This window comes from Mauremys mutica, chromosome 12, assembly GCF_020497125.1.
Source record: "Mauremys mutica isolate MM-2020 ecotype Southern chromosome 12, ASM2049712v1, whole genome shotgun sequence".
Lineage (NCBI taxonomy): Eukaryota > Metazoa > Chordata > Testudines > Geoemydidae > Mauremys > Mauremys mutica.
In genome coordinates, this window is record NC_059083.1 from 5,763,120 (window position 1) to 5,784,835 (window position 21,716).

The 21,716-nt window shown below is 47.0% G+C and overlaps 1 long non-coding RNA gene across 1 annotated transcript in view; it reads left to right on the forward strand.

Annotated features, from left to right (window-relative positions):
- Window positions 1–11,635, forward strand: part of LOC123345076 — a 32,541-nt gene extending 20,906 nt beyond the window's left edge. The window contains exon 3 of the long non-coding RNA XR_006572703.1: window positions 10,625–11,635. This is a non-coding gene — a long non-coding RNA (uncharacterized LOC123345076). The remainder of the gene's footprint in view (window positions 1–10,624) is intronic.
- The last annotated feature ends 10,081 nt before the right edge of the window (window positions 11,636–21,716 follow it).

The following is a 21,716-nucleotide window of genomic DNA, read 5'->3' on the forward strand; positions in this document are numbered from 1 at the left end:
ATTCATCTCACAGGCATAGTCTCTAAGGACCGTTGCACCAGCCAGAGGGGCCACAAGTGAAGGCATCGCACCAGGCGACATGTAGCTAAGTTCACAGAATTAGCTCGTCCAACGAATCCATGAGGTTAGGGTCAGGGCATGCACCCTGTTGCATGTCCCATTTATGCCCCTCCCCATAATACCCTTGCTGCAGATCCAAACTCCCCTTCCCCATTACCACCTAGTCTTGCACCCCAAATTACCCCATCCATCCCAGTGAGCATAGGCATGTGTCATTTTTTTCTTTAAAAAAAAAGTCAGCACTTATGAATATTCTGACATTCAGATTACATTTCTCCAACATAATATAATTAGGGCTGTCAAGCGATTAAAAAAAGTAATCATGATTAACATTTTTATCATGTTTAATCACATGTGGGATGCACAAAATTTTAAATTGCAGATTTTAGGAAAATCTGCTAATGAGTGTGACTATAATGTAACTAGAATATGCTTCATGCCAAAGGTCTCTTGTAAGGTATCGTTACAAAGTTTATAATCTGAGTAGTCTTCCTATTTGTTTGTATGTATCACTCTTGTATCTGAAACTAGAAATATGAAATATAACTGAGGGCCTATTGTAATCATGCAAAGTGGGGCCATTAATGGTGGTTTGGAATCCTGATGGCTCCCATCAACCAGGACGATTGATGGTGGGTGGCTCTGTTTGCTTGCAGGCCTTCCTGTGAGTCAGGCTGGGAGGAGTGAAGGCTTGGCGTCTTACAGTGATCATGTCACCTGAACTGGAATCCATCTTTAACCTGGTGCTTTTCCATTTAGAGGGCGGGGGACCCAGGGAGGGACACAGGATTCCCACCTTGTGCAATGCTGTATAAGGGGGTGAAACAGAAGAAAGGGGGTTGCAGTCATGAGAAATCCCCGAGCTACCACCTGAGCTGGAACAAGGGCTGTACCAGGGGAAAGGATTGTGCCCAGACTAGGAAGGTGTCCAGTCTGTGATAGAAGCTTATTGAAACATCCAAGGGTGAGATTATTATCTATTCAGTTTTCTTACTATATTAGGTTTAGACTTGTGTGTTATGTTTTGTTTGGTAATGCACTGTGTTCTGTCTGTCATTACTTGGAACCACCTAAATCCTACTTTTGTAGTTAAAATACTTTTTACTTATTAATTAACCCAGAGTCTGTATTAATACTGGGGGGGGGGGGGGGGGGGGGGAGCAAACAGCTGTGCATATCTCTCTATCAGTGTTACGGAGGGTGAACAATTTGAGTTTACTCTGTATAAGCTTTATACAGGTTAAAACAGATTTATTTAGGGTTTGGACCCATTGGGAGCTGGGCATCTGAGTGTTAGAGACAGGAACACTTCTTAAGCTGTTTTCAGTTAAGCCTCCAGCTGTTGGGGGGTGGGGGGGAGAAGCCTGGTTCAGATCTGGGGCTGTTTCCAGCAGGCAAGAGTGTCTGGCTCAAACCAGGCAGGGCACTGAAGTACTAAGCTGGCAGGGAAAAACAGACTCAGAGGTAGTCAAAGCACATCATCTGGCAGTTCCCAGGGGGTTTTTTTGTGACCCAACCCACCACAGTGCTATTAAACAATAATAGAATACTATTTATATAAATTTTTTTTGATGTTTTCCACATTTTCAAATATAGAATCATAGAACTGGAAGGGACCTCAAGAGGTCATCTAGTCCAGTCCTCTTCACTTAAGGCAGGACTAAGTATTATCTAGAACCAGGGCTTCTCAAATTGAGGGTTGTGAGGCTATTACATGGGGGGTCATGAGGTGTCAGCCTCCACCCCAAACCCCGCTTTGCCTCCAGCATTTATAATGGTGTTATACATTAAACACTTTTTAATATATTTAAGGGGGGGGGTTGCACTCAGCAGCTTGCTATGTGAAAGGGGTCACCAGTACCCAAGCTTGAGAACCACAGATCTAGACCATCCCTGACAGGTGTTTGTCCAACCTGATCTTAAAAATCCCCAATGATGGAGATTCCACAACCTCCCTAGGCAACTTATTTTAATGCTTAACCACTCTGACAGTTAGGAAGTTTTTCCTAATGCCCAACCTAATCTGCCCTTGCTGCAATTTGAGCCCATTGCTTCTTGTCCTAGCCTTAGAGGTTAAGAAGAACAATTTTTCTCCCTCCTCCTTGTAACAATCTTTTACGTACTTGAAAACTATCATGTCTCCTCTGTCTTCTCTTCTCCAGACTAAACAAACCCAATTTTTTCCAATCTTCCCTCATAGGTCATGTTTTCTAGACCTTTAAAAAATTTTGTAGCTCTTCTCTGGATTTTCTCCAACTTTTCCACATCTATCCTGAAATGTGGATCCCAGAACTGGACACAATACTCCAGTTGAGGCCTAATCATCATGGATTTCAATTACAACACAGAATACAAAGTGTACAGTGCTCACTTTATATTTATATTTTATTATAAATATTTGCACTGTTAAAAATAGTATTTTTCAATTCACTTAATACAAGTACTGTAGTGCGATCTCTTTATCATGAAAGTTGAACTTACAAATGTAGAATTATGTACAAAAAATAACCACATTCAAAAATAAAACAATGCAAAATTTTAGAGCCTGCAAGTCCACTCAGTCCTATTTCTTGTTCAGCTAGTTGCTCAGACAAACAAATTTGTTTACATTTTCAGGAGATAATGCTGCCCTCAATTTGTTTACAATGTCACCTGAAAGTGAGAACAGGTGTTCACATGACACTGTTGTAGCCAGCGTTGCAAGATATTTACACGCCAGATGCACTAAAGATTCATATGTCCCTTCATGCTTCAGACATCATTCCAGAGGGCATGTGTCTTATGGTGGGTTCTGCTTGATAACAGTCCAAAACCGTGCAGATCAACACATGTTCAATTTCATCATCTGAGTCAGATGCCACAAGCAGAAGGTTGATTTTCTTTTTGGTGGTTTGGGTTCTGTAATTTCCGCATCAGAGTGTTGCATGCGCCACAGCCCATCTCAATCAGATTTTGGAAGGCACTTCAGATTCTTAAATGTTGGATCAGTGCTGCAGCTATCTTTAGAAATCTCACATTGGTACCTTCTTTCCTTTTTGTCAAATCTGCAGTGAAAACGAACAACATGGTCTTAAAACAAACAACATACTAAGTCATCATCTGAGACTGTTATAACATGAAATATATGGCAGAATGTGGGTAAAATAGAGCAGGAGATATACAATTCTCCCCCAAGGAGTTCAGTCAAAGCATGAAGAGGCATACAAATGTTTAGCATATCTGGCACATTAACACCTTGCAATGCCAGCTACAAAAGTGCCATGTGAACATCTGTTCTCACTTTCAGATAACATTGTAAATAAGTGGGCAACATTATCTCTCATAAATGTAAACAAACTTATTTCTCTGAGCAATTGGCTAAGCAAGAAGTAGGACTAAGTGGACTTGTAGGCTCTAAAGTTTTACTATTGTTACTTTGAGTGCAGTCGTGTAACAGAGACTGATGGGGCCAGGATATTGACTTTCTTTCCAGGAGTCAGTCTTAATATTGAGCTTGATCAAGGCATCCAGACTGGCCAGTGACTCTACTCATAGCAGCTCATCTTTGAGCTGCACTTCAAGGCTGAACCAGAAGTGGTAATGCTGTGCAGACTCATTCCATATGCAGTGTCAGCTACCAGATATTGCAACTCCACAGCATAATTGGCAACTGGCTAGTGTCCCTGCCATATGGTCTGGAGTGTGACCTTGGCTGTGTGCACACAGTTTGCCTTGACCAAAGTCCTCACACTGGTTCAGAAGAGGACTAGGCTTTCCAGGAGTGGGGAGGTCCAAGCTAACAGCTCCCTAGGCAGCAAGCTAATGATAAGTCCCACCTGGGACTGGTCAGTGGGGAAGGACTGTGGGTGCAGCAGGATAGGACCCGGCGCTGGTACATAAAAGTGCAGACTGGCTGTAGTCACCTGTCTGGGAGGGGAGCTTTAGGTTCCTGAGGGGGAGGAGTCATGGGTGACATGGCCTGTGCCTGCGGCATAGCATCCTGCACCTGCAGGGTGTGTATCTGCATCTGTAGATTTGAAGTGTGCTCACTGTCTCCAAGAGGGAGCTGCTAGCCTTAGCAGGATCCATTCCTGTAAACAATCCATCCCTCCTCCCCTTCTTTACCTCCTTCTCTTTGTGTTTGGGCTGCTCCAATTATCACAGACAGGGGTGGAGGTGGTCCAGCCTAGTTGTTGGAGCTGAAGTTAAGATCCAGGAATCAGACAGAGCTGAGGGTCACAGCTAGGGTCAGGAACTAGAGGTCAGAAACTAAGCAAGAGGGCAGGGCTGGAATGGACTGGAGCAGGGCTACAGCAAGGTTGGAAATCAAGCCGGCACAGGAGTGATTGCAGCTGTGGGCATAAGCACTGAGCAGCCACTGGCCAAGTGCAACTGCTGGGCATAAGAGCAGCCCTGGCAATGCCGCTCAGGCTATCTGGCTCATTCGGGGTTTCAGCTGTTAACTAGCTGATCCCAGGCCCTGCTGCAGCCCTCATTCCTGGCACCAGCTTCTGCCCACAGAACAAGTGTAGGAGAGAGAAGATCTTGTGCAGGAATTGGGGCTGAGGAGGACTCTGTCACCCAGCTCGCTGACAGGTAATTGGGAAATTACCTTGATATCTTCTCCACGGGGGATGATAACCTGGGGTGCACAGGGTTGACGCAGCACGGGACTGAGACTGAAGATGTCAGATATGTGAGACAGGGATGACAAAGGATCCCAATCCACCACCAGGCAGAGTTCAGCAAACAATTGCAACAGATGGTGAAGAGAGGCATGATCTGGCTCCCGATGAGCCCATGGGCTTAAGAAAGAAAGCTGGAGGGAGATGGACATGGGTGGATTATTGACAGCTGGATTATATTACCATGAGAGATGCATGTCTCCTCCCTTAAACTGATGACACTCAAGACTTGCTGGTAAAAGCCTGTTGGTTCTTCACCCTGGGCCTGGCCAGTGGCTACTGGCAGGTAAAGGTGCACCCTGATGACTACTAACAGAAGACAGCATTCACCGCCAAACAGGGTCTTTTTGAGTTTAATGTCATGTGTTTTGGATTCTGTAATGCTCTGAGGACATTCCAAAGGTGGTTGGATGTCATGCTGGCAGATTTGCAGGGCACATCCTGCATGGTGCATCTTGACGTTATTGTCATTGTGAGCTCATTTGAAGAGCACCTGCAGATGTTGGGCATAACGGTGACCAGACAGCAAATGTGAAAAATCAGGACGGGGTGGGGGGTAACAGGAGCCTATATAAGAAAGACCCAAAAATCAGGACTGTCCCTATAAAATCAGGACATCTGGTCACCCTTTTGGGCACTCTGCTGGAGATACTACACCAACCCAACTTAAAGACAAAAACAGCAAAATTCAATTTCCTCTCCCCCCCTTCAATGAAGCAAATTGTCTGAGGCATGTGATCTCAGAGGATGACAGGGGAGCAGACATGGAAAGGGTAGAAGCCATCCAATCCTGGCCAGTGCCACGTTCCCTCACTGAGGTGCAGAGTTTCATTGGCCTAGCTTCATACTATCGAGATGCTGCTGATTTCACCACAGTTGCGCAACCACTGCACAAGCTGGATAGAAAAAGGGTGGCGGTTTGAGTGGACTACCCCATGCCAAGAAGCTGTTCTTGAAGTGAAGGCTGACGTCTGCATCGATAGTGGCTTCCCAGATCCTCAGCTACCATTCATTCTCGACACAGATGCCAGTGAAGCTGCCATTGGCTAAGCCAAGACAGCACCATATGGAGACAAGGAAAGAGTAGTTTGACCCAAGAACCTCCTAAAACTAATTGACAAAGGGACAGTGGGGTTCAGAAGGGGTTACAGAAATCTCATGAGCTCGGTATGTACATTCTAGTTTACCAAAGAATGTCAGTGAGGTCTTAAATGAAAGTCAGTAGCACACTGGTCATTAATATCATTGTGAAATGTGTGTACAAATACCATGTAAGGAGGTGTGTGTGTACTGTATACTGAAAATATGTTCTTAAAGTCTCTGTTTGGGGGATTGGTCCAGAGCAAAGGTGAAAACCAGAGTTTCTGCCAGATAAGCGAAGTTTAGTCATCTATGTGTTTACATGTAAAGTGAGGATTGTCGTCTTTACTATGCACTTCTTACCGCTAGTGTGTAAAGTCAGCAGGAAGGGTGCACACAGTTAAATGGAGCAGTGGGAACCTATCTGGTTGCTACACTTCACAGGTGTGATGGACTATATTTTGGGAAGCAGAGAAGATGCCCAGACCCCGTTTATTGAGGAAGCAAAAAGGACAGTGACTTTGCTTTATGAAAAAGGGATGCAGGATCTGCATCAAGGCTTCATTGGAGTCAATGGATCAGATCCCCAGCTGTCATAAATCAGCCCTACTCCACTGGCATGAATGGGACCAGATCTCCAGTTGGTGCATTTAGTGCTAGCTGCACTGAAGTCACTGGAGCGACACCATTTGCACTGTATGTAGATCTGTTGCAAAGGATCTAGATGTATAACTTGTCATTTGGCAGCTCTGGGGAGGAGGGGGGTGTCACTCCTATTCCCATTTCACTAAGGCTCGGATGTAGTTGGTATTCGCAACATCATTGGAGGGAGAGTTGTGCATCTGTCTTCTGAGGATGCCTGTGAGAGTCAGCTTGGTGCTGTTCAGTGGTAGGGCTACCCACATTGCTCATGTGACTTATAGGTGTCACCTACCCCTCAGTACAGCCCACGCTGTGTATTATCATCCCATACCTTAATGTAGTATATTTCACAGCATGCAATGAAACATGCTGTACCCAGGATCCTTGCTCGTGCTCATGCCTGACTGTGGAGGGGTTCTTCTGTCAGCATAGGTAATCCACCTCCCCGAGAGGTGGTAGCTAGGCCAATGGAAGAATTAATCTGTTGACCTAGCACAGTCTACACCAGAGATTAGATCGGTATGTCTGCATCGCTCGGGGATGTGGATTTTTCGCACTCCTGGCCTGAACAACATAGTTATAGCTACCTAATTATGTAGCATAGGCCAGGCCTAATAGTATAGGCTATAAGAAGGCAAAAATGTTACTGGGCTATGATTTGGCTAACAGAAACTAGCAAGTTGGTCAATATCATGATTTAGGTTTTCAGAATCAAATTACACAACCACAGTAGAAAATAACGCCTGTGGGAAGGTGACTTTATATTTCTGACTGAATCCATCAAAATAGAATCTCTCTTGTTGCAACTGGTTATCAACTCATGTTGCTAATACAACAGAGGAAAACCGAACAGAGCTAGGTCACGAGACAACTTGATCAATTACCTACATGCCAATTTATCAAGGTCTCCTTCCCAGTGTATCTGTAGTAGTCAGCCTTTGTTATCTATTTCCTAATGAATCATACTAGCTCCAGAATGGGATTTAACACTCCTAACTGCCTAAGGGCACATCTTCACTGGCAATGTTAAAGCGCTGCTGCGGCAACGCTTTAACATGGCTTGTGTAGTCGCAGCACCACCTCCACGAGGGCGCTGCCATTGTCTACACTGGCACTTTACCGCACTGCAACTTGCAGCGCTCAGGGATGGGGGGAGTGGTTTACACTCCTGAGCAAGAAAGTTGCAGCTGTAAAGTGCCAGTGTAGACAAGCCCTAAAATCTCTTACATATATGACAGGCTCAGCCTGTGCAGACTAACAATTCAAGGAGTTTGCATTCTGGGTCTCATTTTATGTCCATATACACCTAGAATAGGGGTCGGCAACCTTTCAGAAGCGGTGTGTCGAGTCTTCATTTATCCACTCTAGTTTAAGGTTTTGCGTGCCAGTCATACATTTTAATGTTTTTAGAAGGTCTCTTTCTATAAGCCTATTATATATAACTAAACTATTGGATAAAGTAAATAAGGTTTTTTAAATGTTTAAGAAGCTTCATTTAAAATTAAATTAAAATGCAGATCTCCCAGACCGGTGGCCAGGACCTGGGCAGTGTGAGTGCCACTGAAAATCAGCTCGCGTGCCATAGGTTGCCTACCCCTGACCTAGAATGTGAACGTCATTATGAAACTGTTGACTATGGTAAACACATGTATAGTGCTTTACAATCTTAGTTAACAACAGTAACTTGTTCAGTTTTAAAGGTACTTCATGAGAACCTGATTGGAACCTGTTATAAAACAAAGACACACTGTCATAGAGTTACTATCATTACAACATATACACAAGCGTGTACATTTAATTAGGTAACCAGTTTAAAGAAGTGGTCAACCGACTGCTTTGGGTCATCACCCAAGTGAAATTCTGTGTGTTACTTGTCACCCTTTGCACAGCTGTCAGCTTTCAGCTCAGTTATTGTTCACAGCAGGAGCTGACACTGCAAACACAGGTGCAGTGCCACAGGTGGAGTGGAGGATGGCTACAACCATTGCCTTTTCCTGGTGAAAGCAGGCAACCCAGCCTGCTGGGAAATAGAAAGAGACGGTTAAGGTTGCCTAACCAAGATAGGTACTTGATGTCCCCAGGAGAACTCCCAGATGGCTGGCCCAGGACCTCAAACTTCTCCCTTCCAGGAGTGTTTGGCTTTTGGGAAACGATGGTGCTGAAAGAGAGGATGTTTAATCCCATTTCTGCTGGGTGGTCCAACTTGATTCCTCTTATTGGAGGTGCTGGTGTGGACCAATCAGATGGTGACCCATACTTCTTCCAAAGATTCGAAATGTCCAACCAGAATGAGAGTCGTCCCCTCTCATGGTTCAGTCAGGGAGCGAGTCATCAGCTTTTGGGTTCTTGCAACTTGGACTGGAATTTTCCAGTCACTTTGTAGAACACCTCTGGTCACACTAGTTTTTGTAAGACAAGTTAGGCCACAGCTGTTGGTACGACCATCTTGGGATAGTACCTTGGACAGTGGCTGGTTCACTCCATTCAGCAATTTACCTCTGCAAGTTTCTTCCCATGGGCCCGTTTGTGCTGCATCATGTAGTTACTCTACTAGCTGCTGAAATGTCCAGTTTGGAGTTTACATTCGTAAGTCCCTTCCTATTCTCCGCTGCTCTTTGCGTTGTATGGCGGAGTGTTCAAACAACTTTAAAGTCGCTCCAAGAACTGCTGTGCTCCAGCAAGCCGGGACAACTGTATAAATCTTCCATTTCTCCTCTCCTTGTTTTATCAACAATGGTGGAACCTTAGTATGTCTGGCTGAGCTGAGTCTGTGCATTATTAACCAAACAGTTACATTTCTGATTATTCCACTTTGTGGTTAAGTGTCCTTAAAAACACATTACTGGGTTCCTTTTATTTATTCTATCAGGTTCCCTATTTTACTACAGTATCTGGCACAGAATATGATATAAATATTTGATATTAATTTAATAAGATTTTGAATCAATTTCTTTATTCACAGACAGGGAAAAAAGGGGAAGTCTTTTCAGCTGCACCAGTGGCTCACTCTTGCAGAAGGCCTTCTTCAGACTATTGAAGAAATCAGGCCCTTAGACTTTGGCTTTTTATTCTCTTAGCTCTCCATTGTCTTTTCTAAAAGACCTTGTTGCCTGGGCAACACTTGAGTAGTAATAACTTACAATTTTGGGGCCTAAGTTACTATACGTCCTACCGCGTGAGCCATTTTACTTATCCAAAGGGCTTTACAATCATTAGCCAAGAGATTAATGTGTTTTCATGCATTGATTTTCAAGTGACAGTTCAGACACCATAGGAAACACCTATTTCATGTGTGTCAAATCTTTGCCAGCATGGATGTGAGCTCCCATGAACACCTAACAGGGTCTGGCTTTTACTGATGGCGTTGGGGTTCAGTTCCCCACCTGCTCACCCAGTAGCCTGACTGGAGACATTCTGGTCTCTAGGCAGTTCTCTCTGTTCAGTGGGAGGATGCCTCTGGAATCAGGAGCATGGGCTGGGCAGAGGGTCACTTGGTGGGGGTGGAGGACACTGCCCAATGTGCAGATAAAGAGACTGAGACAAAGAGCTGAACTGAGAAAAGAAACCAGAAATCCTGCTCCCTAGCCCCTGCATTAGGGTTTATCCCTAATAGTCAGATGGACTTAAGCCCTGATACATGGGAGTTTAATATCCTTAATATCTAATTTTTTATATAATTAATTTTGATAACTCTGGATATTTTTATTCTTCATATAAACTTCCTATCCCATTTTGAATTTTACTAGCTTCTTGGCCTCAACAACTTCCTGTGGCAATGAGTTCCACAGCTTAATTACATGTTATATTAAAAATATTTCCTTTTATGTTATTCAAATTAGCCCAGTGTACCATGCGGTCCAGATCACTCTGTAGTGACCCAAGCTTATCCTTATTACTGTTCTACCAATTTGTGTCATATATCAGAGGGGTAGCCATGTTAGTCTGAATCTGTAAAAGCAGCAGAGTCCTGTGGCACCTTATAGACTAACAGACGTATTTGAGCATGAGCTTTCATGGGCGAATCCGACATGCATCTGGCATGCATCCGACGAAGTCGGTATTCACCCACAAAAGCTCATGCTCCAATACATCTGTTAGTCTGTAAGGTGACACAGGACTCTTTGCTGCTTCTGTCATATAAAAACCTTACTAGCAATGATTTAATGTTTTTCTTCCAGGTATTATTGATCCTGTTTCCATTGGAGACTGTATGGATGACTGGAGAAATGGTAACATTGTTTCATCACAGATAACAAAAGAAGCAAAACCCAGATGATTGGTAGATGAAGAGATATTTATACAAAACTGTTTCGGGGCAGATACAGAGGTCATGATTTATAAACTGGTGTAAATGGGCCACTTTTTGATGAAATGAGACAGCCTTATACTCACTTACAAAGACAGAACATATACCTCTTCCACCCCAGCTTTGATCTCCAGCCTACCCCAGTGCAAATCCAGAGAGACCCCAGGGACAGCAGTGGAGTCAGAGCCGGATTCTGATCTCAGTGACCCGGGTGTAAATTTGGTGTAAGTGGGATCAGGCTCAGGCTCACTGACATGTCGCACCCCCCTCTGCCCTGGCTTAGCTCAGCTCTAAAAATTCCTGTCTTTAGCCTTGGCCATATCCTCCCTAAGCTTTTCAACCACACATTTTAGCTTCTCGACCGGGTTCTTTATTGTCTCTGTGTCAAGGAACCTCCTGCTCCCCCACCCTCCTTTTTCTACCACTGGCCGCACTAACTGATAAATCTCCTCCAAAATCATGCAGGCATATTCATAGTCTGAGGGGTCATCAATGTATGACCTGAGCGCGTTGACTTTCCCAATCAGCTGACTCACAAATTGTATGTGTTTTTTCAGCTCCTCCTCCTCCTCCTGCACTGCTGAAAGCTCAGTTGGTTCACCACCAATCTCTCTGTTTTTCCCCAGACTGGCCCCGATGTGTTCAATCTTCTCCTTGGTTTCTCTCTTCTCTTTCTCACATATGCAAACTTCCCGTTTGTAGTCGGAGACCTGGATTTTGTACTGGCTGATGGTTTTGTGCAATTCCAAGGCTGCTTTCTGAGCAATGTACATAGACACCTGGCAAATGATGGTCACGAGGCTAGCCGACAGGAAAAGCTCCTTCGTATCGGTCACTTTTAGGGCTTCTTGAAAAAATTCCATCGAAACTATTTATAAAAAGAAAATTGGGTTTTTGACTAAACAACATTTTTCTAAAAATTACTCTGGAAAATTTTGATTGTTCTGTTTTATTGAATTTAGTTTTATCTGATAAAAAACAAATGCACCAGTAATAATAAAAAAAAGTCTGAAATAGCTTTTGTGCAGCCTGATGAGATTTACAGTTCTGTTGACTCACATCCCTTTCTCCTCTATGGGCCAGGCTCCTTGACAAGACAACCTCCCACAACAAGAGAAGAGCGTGTGATGCATCATGGGAGATGTAGTTTGACCAAGGAGCCTGGCCCATATAGGAGAATAGATGCACAAGGCACCTGAACTACAACACCGATGAGGCACCAGCACATTTCCAAATCAAAATGTTCCTTTTTCCATATATGATCTTTTTGATGAAAACTCAATTTTCTGTGGAAAATTGACCAAAAGAATTATTTTCATTTAAACTTTTCATAGGAACAAAGGAGAGAGAGGAAAAACTTTCACAACTGTTTAGTCTTTGCTAACAGAGTTGGGTCTTTTGCCTCATGCACTATAGGCTCATGACTTAAGATCCAAAGGTCCGGTGTTTGATCCTGTGGTGAAAGCCGATTCCTTCTGTGTCCCCCCAGAGCAAAGCCAACCTGGGTAGTGTCAGGGTGAGCTGTTCCCACACACAGAGCCACCATCACAGTGCCTCCCCCGACCCGATGGGTACTCCTGTGACAGACAGTACCCCTGTGTTCACCCCTTGCACACTACGGTAGTAATCGCTGTACAAAGTATGCCTTGTGAGCTGTACAAAGTATGCCTCATGAGCTATCATCTGAAAACTCATCATTTACCGGTCTTTATTGTATGGGTGAAATGTGTGGCAACATTGTAGGTAAAGTTATGAGTCCATTACACAGTGTTACTAACACGTGTTCCAAGCCTAGGGCGTAGCTGCACCAGTTCCTCAAGTGTTTGGGGAAACTCCATGTGGGATAACAGGATTTGTGCATATCATTTCTAGTAATAAAATGAAGGACTTGATAGGAGCTTCTATTGAAAGGGCCGGCTCCAGGCACCAGCTCAGCAAGCAGGTGCTTGGGGCGGCCAAGGGGAAGGGGTGGCATGTCAGGATCTTCGGCGGCGGGTCCCTCTTGGAGGGAAGGACCTGCTGCTGAAGTGCTGCCAAAGAAGAAAGTGGCACGGCGGAGCTGCCGCCGATCGCAATCGTGGCTTTCCCCCCCCCCACCGCTTGGGGCAGCAAAAGCCCTGGAGCCGGCCCTGTCTATTGTCCAGGAGAGGGCTGGGCAGTACCAGATGTACATTTTGGGGGAAAGTCTGGAGCTGAGAGTGAATAGGGATGTGGGATCACCCTGCATTGTAACCAGGCTGGGAAGAGCCAAGGTGCGGGTGGCTGGCTGGCTGCAGCACACCCACAGACATAGCTGGGAGAGACATATACTGGGGGCTGTTGGTGAGCCATCTAGGACCGGAAGCTATGGCGGCAAAGCATTGTGAGGGGCAACCCAGGGCAGAGGGCAGGGGGACACAGGGAGTTTAGTCTGGATTGTACCTGGGCATGTCACAACCCCCTCTACTAGACCAAGGGGAGTTCAATCTCTGTGGCCCGTTCAGCAACGCGGCTGAGATGGCGAATGACAGGGTGAATGCAGCAGCTGCAGAGATCCCCAGAAATAGTAAGCCTAAGGCTGGATCGGAGCTGGCATGCCCCAGAGGTGATAGGCCCCATGGTCAATTTCTCACCACTTGAGCCAGCCAGTCCCCCTGACCTGGGGCCAGATCAGAGCCGCCACCCTCTAGCTGGGAAAGGCCCCATCTCCTGATCCTGGACCTCCTGAGCCAGGCAATCCCCCACCCTGGGAGCACATTGGAAGCAGCACCCCTCTGCTCCCAGGGGATTAGCAACTTTAGTCACACAAAACTGAACACCCCACCCCTCCTCCGGGGCCTGCCTCTTCTCCAAGGCTCTGCCCCCACACACTCACTCTCCCCACCCTCAATCACTTGCTCATTTTCACTGGGCTGGGGTGGGGGTTGGGATGCAGGAAGGGGTGAGGGCTCCGGCTGGGGGTGCAGACTCTGGGGTGGGGCTGGGGATGAGGGGTTGAGGTGTAGGAGGGGGCTCTGGTCTGGGGGGTGGAGCTGAGGGGTTCAGAGAATGGGAGGAGTCTCTGGGCTAAGGCTGAGGTGTTCAGGATGCAGGAGGAGGCTCTGTGCTGGGGCAGAGGTTTGGGGTGCGGCAGGGTGTGAAGGCTCCACCTGGGGTTGCAGGCTCTGGGGTGGGAATGGCAATGAGGGTCTTGGGTTGCAGGAGGTTGCTCTCGGCTGGGATTGAAGGGTTCGGAGGGCAGGAGGGGGATCAGGGCTAGGGCAGGGGGTTGGGGCATGGGAGGAGGTCAGGGTGCAGGCTCCGGGTGGTGCTTACCTTAGGCAGCTCCTGGAAGGAGTGGCATGTCCTGTCTCTGGCTCCTAAGCGGAGGCATGTCCAGGTGGCTCTGCATGTTGCCCCCCCCCAGATGTGCCACCCCCCCCCATAGCTCCTAATGGCTGGGAACCACAGCCAATGGGAGATGCAGAGCTGGTGCTTGGGGCGGGGGCAGAACGCAGCGTCCCCTGGAGGCAAAGCGGGGACATGCCACTGTTTCCGAAAGCTGCACAGAGCCACAGCAGGCAGGGAGCTTGCCTTAACCCCACTGCGCCACCAACCAGACTTTTAACAGCCCGGTCAGACCGGAGAAGCCAGGGTCCCGTTTTGACCAGGTGTTCTGGTCAAAAACCGGACACCTGGTAACCCTACCCCCAAAGAGGAAATTCCCTGTGTCCCAGGCTGAAGGGCTGGATAGGCAAGTAGAGGTGGAAGTGCAGCAGAGTTGTGGTCAGGAGGAGGGGCCCCTTTAGGGCTGGTAGGAGCAGCCGGCCAAAGCAGAGCTGGGAAGCAGAGAGACAGGGGAGGGCTGGGTGCGGCCCAGTATCCGTGCGCACTATTGCCAGGGAATTATTACTGGTGATGAGAGGCCTGAGCAGTGAATCAGGGCGCGGGGTGCATCGAGCATCCATGGGGCAGAGAGACGACTCTCAGGGGACACTACTGATGGCACCAGAGCCAGCCCCAATCCCTAGCCAGAAAGACCTAGATCAATGGATCAGTGGAAGGACCTCAATGGGCTTTGGATCAGACCCTTCCAGGGGAGCCCTCATGTGTTGAGCCTGAGGAGCACCAAGGGGTGACATGTCTGTTGTGGTTCCCCACTAGGGAAGCCCACCCTTAGGGGCAAATTCAGGGACTGCAGTTCCCTGTCATTGAGACTAACCCCTTTGTACCCAGGTCTCCCACACACTTGTTTCCCACCTCAGCCCTAGAAGATAGCCCGTTCCTGGCTGACATGCCTGGGGGCTCCCTCTGGGTGCCCATAGCACTATGTAACCCCTTGGTGGATGGGTGTTATCCATCGCCCTCTGTGCCACCCACAGGGGATGTGAGTCTGTTACAACCCGCAGATAGGAAACATGGCTTTTTAGCTCAAGCTGCAACAGCTTGGGCGCTCAGCTCAGGAGGTGCCTGGTTCAAGCCCTGGGGTATCAACCAAGGTGGTGGCAACCATGTAAGTGGCTCAGGCAGAGAAGGGGACACAGAAGACATGCCGACCCACGTGCTATGCTTCTCTCTGAGCCAGTGGCAGCAATTGATGTGCTATCAGGCATATTGCAAAGATCTGATATCCTGCTTCACCCATGAGCTGGAGCGGCCTTGGTGGATACTTACTTAGGAGAGTGTAAAGAGGCAGGAGCACCAGGGTGATATTTGTCATGATTTTACTACACTTCTCCTCCTTTCTCGCCTTCTTCAGCAGTGCCATCAGCTCCTCCAGATGGTTCTCGGCCATGGTCAGCTTTACTTGGACATAAAAGTGCATCTGCTCATGGTTTTCCATTTGGATCTCTAACTGACTGAGCTCCCTTTCCTTTTGCTTCTCTTCATCGCTCTGCTCTTTCTTTTTGACAAGCAGTTCCCCGATTTGGGAACTCAGGGCTTTTTTTCGGGCTTCTAATTCCTTCTTCGTGGCGTTCATTTTCTCCAAAGCACATTTACTGTGTCCCTGCATCTTCTCATGCTTGTCCAGGTCTGTTTCAGCCTGGGGCAGACATTCGGCTAGAGACACCAGATACTCCATCCCCAGGGTGAACTCACGTACATAACTGTCATCTTGTGAGGCCCGTGGTGAAAAAGCCATGATGGGCAAGCCAGAGACAGGGCATGTGCAATCTACAGGAGGGAGAGAACTTTCATTACCATGGACAAGAGAAGGAACAAGGGGAATTGTTTTCCTACCCTTGATCTCAAGATTGCCTGCTCCATGCATTATGGAACAGTGGCAGCCTCTCTACAATTAGGATTGAATGCCCACACAAAAAAGTATTGTGAAGGCAATTAGTTCCTTCTGAACATTGTACCCTTCCGGCATGTGGGATATTAAATGTGTTAGAAAACCAGGAAATAGAGAATGAAGGTGATTGAGAAGGAGCTAGGGGATGGGCAACGCCTCTGAAAACTAATCCCTGCTCTAAATCGGAGCTCCACCAAAGTCAATGGAGTCAAGGTCACATCCTGATCTCAGTTACCCTGCAGTAAATCTAGTGACTATATGGAACTAAATGGAGTCTGGGACGGATTCTGATCTTAATTACTCCAGTGCAAGGCTAGAGTGACCCCACTGACCTCACTGGAGTGAAGTCCAGATTCTAAACTCCACTCCCCCAGTGTAAATTCTGAGTGACCCTACTGACTCTGGATGAACCGTGTTATAACTGAGATGAGACTCTGTCCCACTGAATTTGCCATCTGGAACCAAGTCTGTCTAACCCACAATCCTGGCTGCCTTCCTGGACCAAATCAGACCATCTATAGCTCAGTATAAATCCATCCCCTGCCACACCAGATCAAATCAGTGTGCCCAATCTGCAGCCCACCACCACCACCACCCAGGATCAAACCAATGGGATCATCTAGCCCAGTATCTCCCATTCCCCCCCGCACTGGTTTAGACCTTCTGATCTCTCTTTGTCCCCGGTACAACACTGGACAGTGCCTCCGGGGGACAGGCTTTCCCCAAGCTCCCCATTACAAAAGTACCATGAAATAATCCCTACCCCACCCCACCCACCGCTGCTGCCACCACCACCACTTACCTTTCTGCTCGCTTCAAACCTCTTCTCTTCTGTAACTGAACCAAGTGCCTGAGTCGCGGCGATATTTATACAGGGCTCTGTTGATCAAGGACTCAGCCTAGTGGTGTGTTAGTGTCTCTGCATGACCTCAGCTGAATCTTGAAATCTCAACATCCAATGAGGTTACACGTAGGAAAACACCTTTGATCACTTGTCCAGAAGGTGAGCACTAACCCTCAGCATCCGTGGGTGAATTGCAGCTGGGATGGTTCCATCCAACCTCCCTAAAAGCCAGTTCCAAATGGACACGGGATTCTCCTTTTGGAAACCCAGGAGTCCCAAGTCCCTGCAGTGTTGCTTGCACTGATCTCCTCAGCTCTAGGTGAGGTTTCCTGATCCCCAGACAGAACTTCCTCGTTGCTCATTCTCTGCCCCCTCTCAGCAATCCTGCTCCTTCCATACAGTTCTCAAACTTCAACAATGATCACTGCTTTATAGATCTCTAGCTATAAAACCAGTAGGTACCACTGTGATCATCTAGTCTGATCTCCTGCATAGCACACACCACAGGGCTTCCCTGAATTAATTCCTGTTTGAATTACTGCATTTCTTCTAGAAAAAAAGATTTCATCTTGTTTTAATAATGACTTCTCATACCCCCCTAAACAGAACTGGAGTTACAGCCTGGGCACGACATTGCGTTTATCCACAGGGGCTGCACATTCTTCTTCTAAGGGCCTCTTCTGGTTGACTTGACACAACCCAGTACTTCTGGGTTTTGTAATTCGTTCAGCTTCTAGCCACCTGAGCTAGTGAACTGACCACAGAGGGCTGAGTGGATAACTTCCCTGGCCCCAGCACTGCTGTATCTTTCCATCCTGTCATTTCCCCGTTGAATAGGTTACCAGAAAGCTGCAAATCATCTCATTTTCAGGACCTTTCTGTCCACACATTCCATGGGAATAAAACTCTGCTGTCCCTGCTCTAACCACTAGATCACCCTCACCTTGCAGAGCCAGGAATAGAACCCAGGAACCCTGGCTCCCAGCTCTAACCAATAGACCTCCCCCAGAGTTGGGAATAGAAGCCAGGAATGCATAGCATTATCATGTGCATTGCAGTAGTGCCTCAGGGCCCGAGTCACAAACCAGGTCTCCACTGTGCTAGGTGCTGTACAAACTGAACAAAAAGATGGTGCCTGCCCCAAAGAAATTCCAAAAGGGTACGTCCAAACTGCACACTTCCTAGGTGGCGTGTAGAGTCCGTACACTGAACAGGTGTGAATAGCAGTGTAGATGGACACGCCTGAACCCTGCTGCAGTGAGAGACTCCAGCAATGAGGAAAGGCTCTGGCAGTGGGGAAGCAACAGGGAAAGCCTCCATCCGCGGGGACAGGGCCGAGCTATACATACCCTCCGCACCGCCGCCTGTAGTGTGCAATGTAGACACAGCCCGGGTTACATGGCAGTGCCACCTCAAACACCCGAGTCAAGGTTTGCTTCTCCAAGAGCTGAGGGGCAAAGATGGGTGCTCTAGAGGTCTAACGAGGGAGGCTCTAATGAGCACCCAAAGATCACATGGTGGCAGGGTGTTGGTTTATGGGGTGGAGGGGAGGAATGAGAAGAAAACACACACCTACATACTGCTAAACAAATATTAAGGAAATTCAAGAGTGTCAACATTCATAAGCTGTTTTACTCAGGTGTCGCAATCCAAACATATCCTCCAAATGGGCATTTATTCCAGCCCGTGTGAACACTCAATATTGAATTTTATCTCCCTTCCCTCCGCTTCTCATGCCCAGATGTATTGATGCTTGGAGATTTTTCAATCCCTAACTAGAGCCAGCTGAATTTTCACACAAAGATTTTTTTTTCCTGTGATTTCACTGAAAATGATTTTTCAAAACAGGAAGTGTCGTGGTTTTGGGTGGGAAATGTCAGTTTTAGGCAGAGAATGTTTTGTATTTTTTCTGAGGGTGGAAAATGTTTTTGCGTGAAATATCAGGGTTTTCTACGAATCTTCCATTGCTCTTCTCCTTTTAACAACAATGGTGGAACCTTGTCTGGCTGAGCTGAGTCTGTGCATTAACCAACCAGTTACATTTCTGATTATACCCCTCTGTCGGCAAGTGTCCTTAAAAACACATTATTCGGTTCCTTTTATTTACCGCCTCTTTCAACACAGGTGTATTTCATTAACTCGGTGGCACAAGCATGAGCCTTACTTCTGCTCCTTTATCACTTGTATTTAGCTGTGGGACTCGGAGGGCAGGTCTACACTTAAAGCACTGCAGCAGCACATAAGTGAAGACGCTCCTATGCTGACGGGACCGAGTGCTCCCGTTGGCGTAGTTAATCCACCTCCCCGAGGAGCAGTAGCTATGTCGGGGGAGAAGCTCTCCCATCCACATAACGCTGTCTGCACAGGGGGGTTAAGGTCAGTATAACTATGTCATGCAAGGGGGGTGGATTTTTCACACCGCTGAGCAATGTCGTTATACCGGCGTAGGTGGAGTAGCCCAGAATTGAGTACATTTCCCAGAGCTGACAAAGAGCTCTGTAAGCTCCAAAGCGTCTCTCTCTCCCCAACAGAAGTTGGTCCAATAAAAGATATCACCTCACCCCCTTCTCTCTCTATTATGGGGTGGGAAGTTTGAGAATAAAACAAAAAAAATTATTGCATTTGTTTCACCTAGAAACTTCAATTTCAATTAATTTTTGAAAAATTGAAATTTCAGATTTTTACCCTCATTTCCCCTCCTTTTTCTTTCTTCCATGTAGTTACTTGTCCAAGTGTCTTCAACCTTGGAGAAGTGACAGAGCCACAAAAGGAAAAAATGAAACCAGTCACTACACAAGTGTGTTACTTTCTAAAGGTGAGGAAGCTTAAAAAAATTAGAGTGAAAAAAATGGAAAAAGTTTTTTTGTGGGGGAACCCCAACAAAGATGGACATTATTCATTTTATTTCTCCCACTGATGAAGCGCTGTCCACACTGGCGCTTTTTGTTACTAAAACTTTTGTCATTCAGGGGGGTGTTTTTTCACACCCCAGAGGGACAAAAGTTTTAGTGCTGAAAGTGCAGTGTAGACGTAGCCTGTGTCTACACTAGGAATTAGGGGTGTGAGTCCCTGCTTGTGTACACACATTTATACGAGCGCTGATTGAGGTAACACAAGTGCAAATAGCAGTGTAGGTGCGGTAGCATGGGTAGCGGAGATATGGCTGAGCTGTGCTGAGTACGTACCCAGCTCAGCTGTACCTCTGTCACTGCTCCTGTGCTACATAGACTCATAAACTTTAATGTCAGAGGGGACCATCATGAAGATCTGTCTGATCTCCTGCAATCGCAACCACAGAACCTCACCCACCCACTCCTATGATAGACCCCGAACCTCTGGGTGAGTGACTGACGTCCTTAAATAGTGATTTAAAGACTTCAAGTTACAGAGAATCCACCATTCACAGTTCTTTAAAACTGCAATTGACCCATGTCCCATGCTGCAGAAGAAGGAGAAAAACACCCTGGGTCTCTGCCAATCTGACCCCGGGGGGCGAGGGGGGATTCCTTTCTGACCCCAAGTATGTTCATAAGTAGGACCCTGAGCATGTCAGCAAGACCCAGCAGCCAGACACCTGGGAAAGAATTCTCTGTAGTGAATCAAAGCCCTCTCCATCTAGTGTCCCATCACGACCACTGTGCATATTTGCTGCTAGCAATTGCAGATCGGCCACATTGCAGGCAACCTTATCAACTTATCATGCTCAGCCTTGAAGCCAGTTCGGGTCATTGCCCCCACTGCTCCCCTTGGGAGGCTGTTCCAGAGCTTCGCTCCTCTGATGGTTAGAAACCTTCATCTAATTTCAAGCCTAAACTTGTTGATGGCCAGTTTATACCCATTTGTTCTTGTGGCAACATTGGCTCTTGACATGAATAACTCCTCTGCCTCCTTGGCATTTACCCCTCTGATGTATTCATATCTCCCCTCAGCCTGCGTTTGGTTCAGCTACACAAGCCCAGCTCTTTGAGTCTCATCTCATAAGGTCAGTTTTCCATTCCACTGATCATCCTAGTAGCCCTTCTCTGACCTGTTACATGGCACACTGCTATTTATAGTCACGCTAGCTCGAGGAGAGGCAGCACGGGTAGGTGTACGTGAGCTTGTAGTGTGTGCATAACCTAAGAATCGTAGACGAATCATAGAATCTCAGGGTTGGAAGGGACCTCGGGAGGTCATCTAGTCCAACCCCCTGCTCACAGCTGGACCAACCCCAACCTTAGTGATGTCAGAGCTGGGAACTGATTAATGCTCTCCAGAACCCAGCCCAATGCCTCCCACACAAGCTTGTCCCCCTGCTCTTAAAGTTCAAACAGTGGGCTGGGACTCAGCAGATCCGCATCCAGTTCCCAGCTCTGCCATCTGTGTCACTGCAGCTCTCTGGGCTTCCAGTTCCCCATCTGTAAAACTAGGGATACCGTGAAGATTCCTTCATACACGTCTGTCAGGTGCTCACTATGTATTATACCAACATAAAAGCTTCTCTTTATGAAGCTAAAGAGATTTAGCTCCTGAGTATCTCACTATACGGCAGGTTTTCTGGATCTCATCTCATTATTGTAGCTCTTTCTGAACCCTTTCCAGTGTGTCAACATCCTTGGTCAGGTGTGGACCCTAGAATTGGTGTCACCTGCGCCATGTGCAGAGATGATCCCACGTCCCTGCTCCTGCTCAGCATCCCCCTGCTTCTCCATCCAAGGGTCACGTTAACCCTCCCGGCTGCACCATTGCACGGGCTGTATCTGGAGTAACATAGGGAAGGATCAGACCCCCTTGTATCTGATTCTTCTTGAATCTAAGGCCCCTTTGCATCTCTCCAGCCGCGTGAAGGGGTGGCAGAGAACTGGAGCTAGTTGAAGCGTTTTCAGT